Source organism: Felis catus, chromosome X (assembly GCF_018350175.1).
Source record: "Felis catus isolate Fca126 chromosome X, F.catus_Fca126_mat1.0, whole genome shotgun sequence".
Lineage (NCBI taxonomy): Eukaryota > Metazoa > Chordata > Mammalia > Carnivora > Felidae > Felis > Felis catus.
In genome coordinates this window covers 84,394,359-84,406,806 of record NC_058386.1, presented here as the reverse complement: position 1 = coordinate 84,406,806, position 12,448 = coordinate 84,394,359, and the positions used below count along the sequence as shown (strand labels likewise).

The following is a 12,448-nucleotide window of genomic DNA, read 5'->3' as shown; positions in this document are numbered from 1 at the left end:
GAATCTATTCTACCAAAAAAAAATGTTTTTCTAATACACTACAATATATGTAATAGGATGTCCTTTGCAGCATTGTTTTGGAATAGCAAAAACCTACAGATAAAAACATAACCTGCATAAATAAAGCACAGGTTTAAATTTATAATAAATCCACACAATTGAAAAACTACATTGTATTTAAAAGTTTAAGTTACAAAGGTATTGCCAAGGATTAGAGGTTATGATATCATGTTAAGGGACAAATAAAGTTGAAGAATACAGTATAATTCTAAGTTTGAAAATTACATGATTTAACCTATATACGTCATACACACACACACACACACACACACACACACACAACACACACACACACACAAATAAACTATCTGGGGGAATCTATATGAAATGCAATGGGTTATCTCTGAAAATGAAATCATAAGAGAATATTCTATTTTGATATTGTTTGAATGTTTATTAAGCATAATATATCATTACAATAAGAAAAATACTAAAACAATCTTACTACTTGATTTCCAAGATACAATACGTGAAACAAAAAGGAGCATAAAAAGCAAATAGTTAAGTTTTGCTACATTTTAAGTATGAAATAAGGGGAAACAAAATATACATATTGACTTGTGAAAAGAGAAATACCAGAAACTAAAGAAATTGATTATAAATAGTAGATATGTGAGACAAGGTGGAAGAAAAAGTTATGCAAATGAGATTTCTTTGATGAATTTCTCTTTATATAATTTTGAATTTTCAATTATATGTTTTATGCTTTTGGAAATAAAATTTAATCAAAAAGGATAAAAAAGCAAGTCAAGTAAGACACAAATGAACTTATCCATTGAATTAATAGCATAACCACAGAGAAAATTAATTAACTCAAGTAAATTTTAAACATAACACTCTGAATATACAGATTTAGTAGGATTAGTTCAAAGGACAAAAAGAATTGTAAACTATCTTGTGCTTTTTAGTAGGTTTGTTATTGATACTAGTTTTGGTACAGTAGTTCAGAAACTATTTTGCATGAATTATAGGAGAAAATAATTAACTAAGTATATAGATGTTGATGGGAATTAGATTTCCACTGTGAGAAAAAAAGATAAAAATGTGGAATAGGTAAAGGTGAAGAACCCTGTCATGTTGGATTTGAATCAGAAGTATCCAAATTAAATCACAGTTTTTAGAAATCATTTATGAATAGCATTTTCCACTAGAAAGAATCAGGAAAAATGGCTATTTCTAGTGCTGAAACAGTGAAAGTATGAAAGGTAAGCCTGGAGCATCTTTATGACAGAAAGCAAGGAAGTGCTCAAAGAATGATGGGGTATCAAAAGATAACAAGAAAACTTTTACTTCAGGCTATGATGAAATAACTGGAACCAGACTAGTTCTCCCATAGAATGTAATGATAAAAGTGGACAAAATATATGAAGCAACTATTCTCACGTGGTGCAAGACTGTGATCTCAGTGATCTCGGTGGCAGGGGGCGGGGTGTGGAGAATGAAACTCATGCAGTGAGCCCAACAGTCAACCCAGCTCTCCACTTGAGGACAATTCCCCAACTATGTCACAGTGAATGCAAATTCTAACAAGAGACCAGATGTCTTGTTGAGCTGAAGTTACAGATATCAGAGCAGCTAAAATGGCTGAAACCTTCAGTAAAAGGAGAGAGCTTCACAAAGGGGAGCCCATGAAATCTGTATGGAGGTTCTCTATGAGCCCCTGACTGAAGACTGGGCTAACATGAACAAAACATGTCCCCCAAAGGTTTATCATCAGAGAGTGACCATTATACAGTTAATAACAGAACAGTGATATTAGAGGACAAACAGTACTACTAGGAAACACTTTGTTAACACCTGGCCTTTCAGTTGAGACTCCAGAAAGTTCCTGATTTATAAGAAAGAACTATGTCATAAAATACAGTCTACTCTAGATTCTCCCTAATGAAGCCTAAAACCAAGCTTTGACAAAATCCACAAGGGAGAAAAAGATTAGAGGTTGAATCCCACCAAGTCATAGGTGATTGAGACATACCTTGGGTTTTCCACAGATCTATTCTAAGAAAGGATAAAACTAAACACCAAAAGTTCAAGATTAGTAGTTGAACTGTTGCTATAACACAATACCCTTTAGAAGAACATAAAATAATCTAGTATCATGACAATGTATTATCAACAAATTTCAGTACTCAATTAAAAAAAATAACTTGACATGGAAAAAAAGTAACCTACATCAATGAAAAAAAAAAGAATTATAAAAAAAAAAAAAAAACACTCTTGAGATGGCCCAGACATTGGATTTAGCAGATAAAGACTTTAAGGTAGCTATAATAAATATGCCTAAAGAACTAACAAAATATTCTTCAAGACATAAGGAAACATATGGCCTCAATGAGTTATCAGATTATAAGCATCAACAGAGAAATGGAACCTATAAAAGGATGCAAAGGGAAATTTCTAAAACTGTAAAGTATAGAAATTGAAATAAAAATTTCACTGTATGGGTTTTAGCAGATAGCAGAATAAAAAATCAGTGATCTTGGGGTGCCTGGATGGCTCAGTGGAGTAAGTGTCCAACTTCAGTTCAGGTCATGATCTCACAGTTTGTGAGTTCAAGCCCCGCTTTGGGCTCTGTGCTGACAGCTCAGAGCCTGAAGCCAGCTTCAGATTCTGTGTCTCCCTCCTCTCTGCCCCTCCCCTGCTCACATTCATGCTCACTCTCTCTCTCAATAAATAAATAAATATTTTAAAAAATCTTTAAAAAAGAATCAGTGATCTGGAAGACAGATCAGTAAAAATTTTCCAATCTGAAAAGTATAGAAAAAATAACTGAAGCAATATGAATAGAATCTCAGAACCTGAGAAATAATTATAAAGTACTCAAGCATTCATGCAATAGGAGTTTCAGAAGGGAGGATTGAGAATGGGGCAGAAAATATCTAAAAATAATAAACATTGGTCCAATTTGATGAGAAACTTTAATTCAAAAGTTCAAGAATTTTAGCTATACCTAAGCCTGATCGATACAAAGAAAACAACTAAACACATGATAGTCAAGGTTCTGAAAAGCAAAGAGAAAGAGAAAGTCTTTAAAGCAGCCAGAGGAAAAAAAGGCATTACATACAAGGCAACCATGATAAGACCGTCCACTTGGCTTCTCATGAGAAACTATACAGACTGGAAAACAATGGAATGACATCTGTAGATAAGGAAACTCTCAACATTGCATTCTATATCTGGGGCAAATAACCCTCAAACGTGAGGTGAAACAAATACATTTTTATATAAACAAAAGCTGAATTTATCTCTGGCATACTTGTGCTATGACAAAAGGTAAAAAAAAAAATGTCCAACAAACTGAGAAGGAATGACCAGAGGGAAAGAAAAGCACTAGAAATGGTAAATACATGAATAAATGTATAAGTTGTGTTTCTCATTTCTCATAACTACTTAGAAAATTAAAACTGATGATTTAGAGCAAATAATTGCAGTTTAAGAAAGTGTTTATATGTTGAAGTAAAATACATAACAATACCATGAAGGATGAAGGACTACAAATATATAATTATACTGTTGTAAGGCTATTACATTTGTGAAACTGGAAGTTAGAAATGTAAGTGTGAAATATGATGTGTGAAGTACAAAGGGGGAAGTATAAGGCATGAAGTGATAAGCAAGAAGAGGAAAGTAACAAATATGACGGTTCACATGTGAAGTATGTAGTGGTACAATATTAACTCTAAATAGACTTTGTAAAGTTAAGGATGCTCATTGTAAGCCCTAGAGCAGGGGATAGCAGATTTTTTCTGTAAAGGGCCACGTAGTAAGTATTTTAAGCATTGTTGGCCACACAGTCTTTTTAGTAACTGCTCAACTCTATTATAGCACCAAAGCAGCCATAGACAATATGCAAATAAAGGAGTGTGACTGTGTTCATTATTTTTTATAAAAACAGGAAATGGGTAGGTTTGGCCCACAAGCCATAGTTTGTGACCCCCAATCTTAAGTACCCACTAAAAATATTTAAAAGGTATAGTTATAAAGCCAATAGAGGACATAAAAATGGAATACTAAAAATTATTAAGCTAACCCAAAATAAAACATAAATACAGCCACAGGTAAAAACAGTAACAAAAAACTAGGGGCACCTAGGTGGCTCAGTTGGTTGAGTGACTGACTTCAGCTCAGGTCATGATCTCAACGTTTGTGAATTCAAGCCCCACATTGGTCTCACAGCTATCAATGCAGAACCCGCTTCAGATCTTCTGTCCCTCTCTCTCTCTGCCCCTCCCGCAGTTGCACTCTCTCAAAAATAAATAAAACATTTCAAAATAATACTAGTAAAATAAAAATTAAAAAAAATTAAAAAAAAACTAGAAGAGACAAATAGAAAATGGTTACTTAAACATATCAAAAATTATATCCATTGTAAATGGACTAATCACTTCATCTAAAAGATAAACATTGTTAGATTGGATAAAAAGACTCAATAATATGGAGTGTATAAAATATGCATTTCACATTTGAAGCTACAAATAGGATGAGAGTAAAAGGATAATAAAATATATATATATATATAACACATAAAAACAGTAAGCATAAGTCAGCACAACTCTATTAAACACAGAAGAAGTGAAATTCAAGACAAATAGCATTACAGGAGATAAGGAGGGTAATTTTTCAGGAAGACAAAAGAATTCTAAATATGTATCCAACTAATAAGAGCATCAAAATTCAAGAGGTAAAGTTGAGAAAGGTAAAGGGAGAATGAGACAAATCCACAATTATAGTTGGATATATTAGTTGGATATATTAATAACCCTCTCTCACTAATTGATAGTACAAGTATCCAATAAAATCAGTAAGGATATAAAAGACAGAAAAAACACTGTCAGCCATCTTGACCTGATTGAAATTCATAGAACACTGCATAGCATAATACACAAGTGCATATGGAATACTCATCAATAGAGGCCATATGCTGGAACATGGAATAAATCTCAGTAAATATCAAGAGACTGAAATATTATAGGATACATTCTCTGATATACATACATTGGAATTAAATTAGAAATAATACAAATAATATAGCTATAAGATCCTTACTATTTTGAAATTAACATAATTTTTTAATTTATTTTTTTTAATTTACATCCAAGTTGGTTAGCATATAGTAACAATGATTTCAGGAGTAGATTCCTTAATGCCCCTTACCATTTAGCCCATCTTCCCTCCCACAACCTCTCCAGTAACCCTCTGTTTGTTCGTTCTCCATATTTAAGAGTCTCTTATATAAAACACTTTTAAATAATTTCAGTTCAAAGAATAAATTACAAGGGAAATCAGAAAATGTTTTGAACTACATAATAATGAAAATACAATTGATTAAAATTTTGGGTTCACAGCTAAGGCAATACTTAGAGGGACTTATTTATTTATTTACTTACTTATTTAATATGAAATTTATTGTCAAGTTGGTTTCCATACAATACCCAGTGCTCATCCCAACAGGTGCCCTCCTCAATACCCATCATGCACCCTCCCCTCCCTCCCACCCCCCATCAACCCTCAGTTTGTTCACAGTTTTTAAGAGTCTCTTATGTTTTGGCTCCCTCTTAGAGGGACATTTTTAACTTTAAATGCCTTTATTAGATAAGAAGGAAGGTTTAGGATCTGTGATTTGAGTTTCCACCTTAAGAAACTACAAAAAGAAGTAGAACTTAAACCCCAAATAAGAAAACAAAATAATGAATGGACAAGGAACAATTAAATAAACAAGCAACAAAGAATAATTAACCAAGTCAAAAACTGATTCCTTCACAAGATTAATGAATTTAATAAACCCTTAGCAAGCAAGACTAATCAAAAGAAAAGAAAATCAGGAATGAAAGCAGGGATAATATTACAGATCTTATAGGGATTTGAAAGATATTAAATGAATATTATGAATGGCTCATGTCAATAAATTTTAAAACTTAGATGAATAAATCCTTTACAAAAACACAAATTACCAAAACTGACTTAAGAAGGAAGAGAAAATCTGAGTGGCTCCGTGCCTATTGAAGAAATCAAAGCATCAATAAACAAAAACTTTCCACAAATGGAACTTCAAGTCCAGAGAATATCAATAGTCAATACTCTCAAACTTTTGAGGAAGCAATAATGCCATTCAGAAAAGAGGAGGTAACAATGTTTCCTAAGATGAGGCAAACACAATTCTGACACCAAAACCTAATGAAAACATTACCAAAATATTACAGACAATATCACTAATGAACACAGATGCAAAAATCCTCAAAAACCAAAAAAATTTTAAATAAATACAGCAATATATAAAATGAATAATACATCATGACTAAGTAGGGCTTATCTATTATAGTAAGAGTGGTTGAATACTTGAAAATCAATTCATTTGATTCACCACATTAACATAATAAAGGAGAAAATCATCATCATCTCAATAGATGCAAAAAGAGCATGTGACAAAATTCACTACCAATTTGCAATAAAAAAAAATCTCAGCAAAGTAGGAATAGAAAGGAAATTCCTCAATCTCTTAAAGGGTTACCTGTAAAAACTCATAGCTAACATCATACTTAATGGTAAAAAAAGAGCAACAGGGAGCAAGAGAGGGAGGAGAGAAAACATGCAACAAAATGTTAACAACTGTTGAAGACAGGTAAAGAGTATATTGAGGGGCCATTGTACTATTCTTGTAACTTTTCTATAGGTTTTAAATGTTTCAAGATTATAAATATAAAAACATAAAAAGAAACTAACTCCTATCCGTCTCAGAGTAAAATTCCCAAGTCAAGTTCTGTTTTCCCCCATGGGATTATTTTAGACTTCTCTTTCATCTGGCTACCCTTTGTAGTCATCCCTGTAGATGACTGCAAGAGTCATCATTCATCGTTATTCTACTGAAAAATAAAATCTACTACTAATCTATACTACTGTAACCAGAACTCAGGAACACTATCTTTTAGCGTGACTTATCTTACTTAGCCAACTTCAACCATTCTCCATTTGCTGGCTTACACTTCTCCTTACATGCATGTGCCATACCCATTGCCATCTTCTATCCGTTTCTCTCATACTATGCTTTTTTCCTTTAATGTGCTCCTGCCTTATTCCAGATCACTCTTGGTCCTAACTGCTGTCAGGGCCTGGCTCAAGCCTCTCATCTTCTACAGAGTGTCCAATATATCCTGTCTTTCTGTGACTCCCCTGGCTTTGGAGGCCTGCTGTGTAAGTTTAATACTGAATCAAATTCTCTTTTGTTACTCCAAGTTTCATATGTGAAGCATACCCAGGAAAAGTATTTCCTCCCAGTTAATTAGATCTCTTATTTTTATTATACATTTAAATGACTTGTAGAAAAAAATCATTTATAAATATATCTATAAGTGCTAAACATCATTCAAAATTCTTTTCTAATTTTTGATTAGTGTAAATGAATATTTTAACATCATTGTGTACTGGGGTTTTTTTTGCTTACTATTATTTATATTCACATTTCTATATATGAATGTAGTCTAAATGGTGGTCATTTTAATAGCTGCATAGCACTCTCTCAGGTTAACACAATTTGCTTAACCATTCATTTATCCCAATGAGAGTAAATATTATTCAACAAGGGAGTTTTGCTTTATTTTCCCTACCCTCTTGCCCCACAAGATTAGTGTAATATTGCACATATAGTAAGAGTTTAATAAGTATTTCATGACTGACTATGCATTTGACCATATAAAATTCAATGACTAAAAATCCTAAAATTATTTGCCCTTCAACTTCTTTAATAAGGGTGTTTCATTCAGGTCCATTCTGGCCATACATTGTTTCTGACTTATCACTCTCATCCCTGACCACTCCTTACTTGATAGAAACTTTGTTCCATACTCCCAACACTAATACCACTCCTATACCAGCTCCAATAACTAAGTCAAGCCTTCCAGTACCACTTTTCCTTTCTTCCAAGATCCAGTTTACTCCATGGAAGTCACCCTAATTAAAGAGATAAAAGTATCAAATCTCATGTTATCCATATCAGGTACAGAAGAGATCACAGGGAGGTATTTTTCTCCTTGATCTTAGCTCATTAGCATACATTTAGAAGATGAGATTTCACTAACACCTTGTTATCTTTTAACTTCTAATCTGGTACTCTAGCAATCCAAGTTATAGGTACAATGTGAATATCCTCAGAGCAACATTACTTCTAATCACTATTTTAAAATAAAACATTTTGTCTCCTTTTTAAGAATTTGAAGCATGATATTTCATTTTATTTTTAATTATATAACAATTTCACAGGGAAAGTTATTTTACTTACACTTGGAAGTTGTTTGAAATACTCTTTCTAGCTTTGGGTAGAAATGCAAACTCACATAACCTCTATTTCTGCCTTAAGATCTTCCTCAATCATATGACTAGAAATTCTAAAACCAAAGAATTTTTAGTGAAAACAAACTACTACTCTCTCATCAACAATCATAAAACTCCATAATTCTATAAACCTACAAGCTAAAGCCTCATGTAAAACCATTCACGGCATTGTATGTTCAAGTCGATCCAAAATGTATCTATAAGTACTCACTATGTGCCAGCAGGCCTTCACATCCTCCTTACCCCTAGGGTCTACATTTTCGTAGTTGATTAAGATATTTTGATAACTCTGCAATTTTCCTTGAAACACCAGATCATTGAGAAGTTGCTTTGTTGTAGTCCTTCTCCAAATGTACTGATTGCAAAATAACCCAATTTGGATTCAGAATTAAACATAACTTCTCATCAAATTGGTCACCCTATTCCTTATTCCTTTCTTCCCTGATACGAAGATCCAGGCTGGGGGAGCCTAATGCCAACAACTGCCTAACACAGCTCACATTTTCCTGTAGCAACAACAGCAAAAGTCAGAGAAAAGCAAAGGGGAGAATTTAATGCCCCCTCCCAAATAAAAACCATGTATATTCTGAGGACATAATTTTTGAGGCAAAAAGAAATAGCTATATAGAAGCTCTTGGGTGTTCTCTTCCTGAGAGAGTTTTTCTCCCACCCATCCTATTAAAAATTAGTTTTGATACATGTGTCCTCCACTGGGCATGTCTGCCATTCAATAGACTTTGTCAAGATATCAGCCAATTCCCTGCCATAAAAAAATGACACGTTTAAGTAAAGCAAACCTATTTTTAATTGAGTAGATTTTCTAAATGACCTTATTTAGTCTTAGATTTAGAGAATGCCATTGCTGAAGGACCTCATGGGCATTCTGTGACGATGACAAGCTTACACTTGATCAATCAGCTACAGTGCTTAAAATTAGATGCTAATGCAAAAAAAAAAGAAAAAATTAGATGCTAATGCAACCTCAGAGCCATTTTTTTCTGTTTACCTATGTAGAGTTGATATTTGGGCTTGCCCAGTGTGAATAGGTATTACCTAGAAACATAACCTGTGCTACAGCTTTTAAAAACTGTATATTACCAGAAACTAGGAGGTTCATTTCAATATGTGCCCAAGCTAAATTTAAAAAAAAAAAGTTAAGTCTTTTATTTTTTTTTTCCTTGATTGACAAGTACAGAAAAAGAAGCTTCTATCCCTTGGTCTTGTGTCTTGTGCATTAAAGAACCTTTGGCATTAGTTGAAGAGATATTAGTGAAAGAGATCCCTGTCTATAATGAATGGCACAAAAATCATTATAATTGGCTTCACATCTCACACTAAATAGTTATTACTATTAATGAGTGAAAGGCACAATCATTCATTTTTCACTTGGAAAAAGGGAAGTAGGGGGAAAAATGAAAGTTCTGAGTTCCATTGGTGATTCCAAGAAGAACAGATATGCAAGTTTAAATCTGGATCTCTTTAATTGGCAAAGGCCAAAGGACCTCACAGATTGCGTGAAACAAAATTTTGTACTACAGATTTGTCAAAGCAATCTTTAATGTTCTTTAAAAAATAAGGTCAAATAGGACCATCATAATGAGAGTGCAAATAATTATATTTTTTTTACATAAAATAATAATATTATCATGAGTGTAGGGGCTGGGAAGGATGTTATGAGGTACCTAAATAGAAAGAAAGAGTGAAAAGAACTGCTCCAAAGTACTCCCATTCTCATCACCTATGGGTAACTTAGGACGTCTTTTATTTATCCCATGCTTGATTTTTGTTTTTGTATTTTGAAATAAAAAAAAAAACAAAACACCATACACAGACATGCACAAACCAACAACATAAACCCATTAGTCTTTCCTGCCTACTCCATATGCACCACAAATAAAAGCAAGAAGGCTTTTATGTTATGAGAGAAAGACTAACTGCATTCAAACCATCTCCACTGCCCAGATCTGTAGGAAAAGTTTTGTTCCAAAATTATAATTTCTATTGTCCTATGAGGTAGCTGAGGGTAAACATATGGGGAAACAGAGACTGAAATTATTCAAATGCATTCACTCAAAGGGGAATAGCTTTTTGGGTAATGTTGCTTCAATAAAGTTCACTGCAAATATGGCATCACTTGGCCACATTAAGAAGACACAACTAAGAACCTCTCATAAGCCACAAATGGCCTCACACTTGCTAAGTAAAGAATAAAGGAGCAAAGCATAAAAAAGTTAATATTTAAAGGGCACCCGTGTGTCAATGAGAACTTCCTCTATGTATACACATTGTTAACAATCTTTGTCCTTATAAATATAATAAGCAAACCAAGGAAAGAAAACTGAATACATACACACAGAGCAACTTGTTTTTGTTTCTTAGTTTGGATTTTACATGAATTAAACTTCCATAATATAGATGTCTTTTTTTTTCTGTTTTTTTTTAATATAATTTATCAAATTGGTTTCCATACAACACCCAGGGTTCATCCAAACAAGTGCCCTCCTCCCTGCCCATCACACACTTTCCACTCTCCCCCACCTCCCACCTACCCTTAGTTTGTTCTCAGTCCTTAAGAGTCTCTTCTGGTTTGCCTCCCTCCCTCTCTGTAACTTATTTTTTGCTCTTCCCCTCCCCCATGGTCTTCTGTTAAGATTCTCAAGATCCACATATGAGTAAAAACATATGGTATCAGTCTTTTTCTGCCTGGCTTATTTCACTTAGCATAATACCCTCCAGTCCCATCCACGTTGCTGCAAATGGCCAGATTTCATTCTTTCTCCAAAGGCAAGGGAATTGAAAGCAAAAATGAACTATTGGGACCTCATCGATATAGATGTCTTTTTAAACTCTCAATTCCTTTTCTTTGCTTTCAGACTCTGCTACATTAGGACACAGCAAAGTGAAGAACATGGAATCTGGTCCAAGAGGTTACTTTTGCTAGTAAGTAATATCTCCGAGTATTTTATTTTAGCAAAAATCAATCTGAACCAAGACTGAAAGTGAAAATATGACTTCAAGATTAAGGCAAGGTAAGGCAGCCACGTAAAATATACCAAGTTAGAGATATTATCGGTAAAATATTAAACACAGCTGAAAAAGATTCACAATATGCAAAAATGTGTTAAATACACAAGTCTTAAGGGGAGAAAAAGCTAATATATTGCCCTGCCCTTATCATTACAGAATCCTTTGGACTTCAGTAGTGGTGCTCTATTTTACAACCTGTGACACATTTATGCTAAACTTATTAATGTGATATCAATTGAAGAACAATACTGTTCTTTAGTTATTTCAATTAGCAAGTATTCCTGCCTCAGAAAACAAACATTAACCAAATTCCAAGCACTAGCCAGCATTTATTGCTTTGAAAAATAGGCATGCACTTTATTTTCTGGGTTTTATACTTAATGAGAAAGTAAAGAGCATACATTTAATTCTAGGAAATAACTGAATTAGAAGCCAGCAGAAAGCCCCTTCACAGTCTTTTGTTTCCATGTAATAATACATTCTTCAATGTCTTACTGGGATGATTGTAGACAGAAAATCAATTCTTAAAATCTCATGCATGGTTTGTAATTATAGCTAGACTATATAATAAAAACTGAAAGACATATATATTCAAGTGTTTTTAAACAATGTTTAAGCTCTGATTGGGACATCTACCGATGACAGCTGATCTTTCAGTACAAGCATGGCTGCCTGCCAGACCACCATGTTCTATGAATAGATAATTCTTCTCAAGAAATTCCTCTTCAGGCAATTAGCTAATATTTCTTAACTTGGAGGCTTTAAACTTCTGCCTGTTAGAGATTCAGTAAAAATGTGAAAATGTAACAAAAAATAAATCTACATGTCAAAAGAATTCATTTAAATAGTAGTGCTGCACACTCAATCAAGAGGCAAAGGATATATATATATTTTTTTTTAAGTTTCCTGTATTTTCATTTACAAATGTTTGCTCCCAGGTGTACAGTCACTAGCAAATGTAACCAACCCCAAGTAGGCCCTTAACATTTCATTGTCCATTGAGAGTACATTGCCACTGAAGTTGAACAAAATTCCA

At 33.5% G+C, this 12,448-nt stretch overlaps 1 protein-coding gene across 3 annotated transcripts in view; it reads right to left on the bottom strand.

Moving 5' to 3' along the window:
* Nucleotides 1-12,448, bottom strand: part of IL1RAPL2 (interleukin 1 receptor accessory protein like 2) — a 1,211,101-nt gene that overhangs the window by 1,130,989 nt on the left and 67,664 nt on the right. The gene's annotated exons all lie outside the window — the stretch shown is intronic.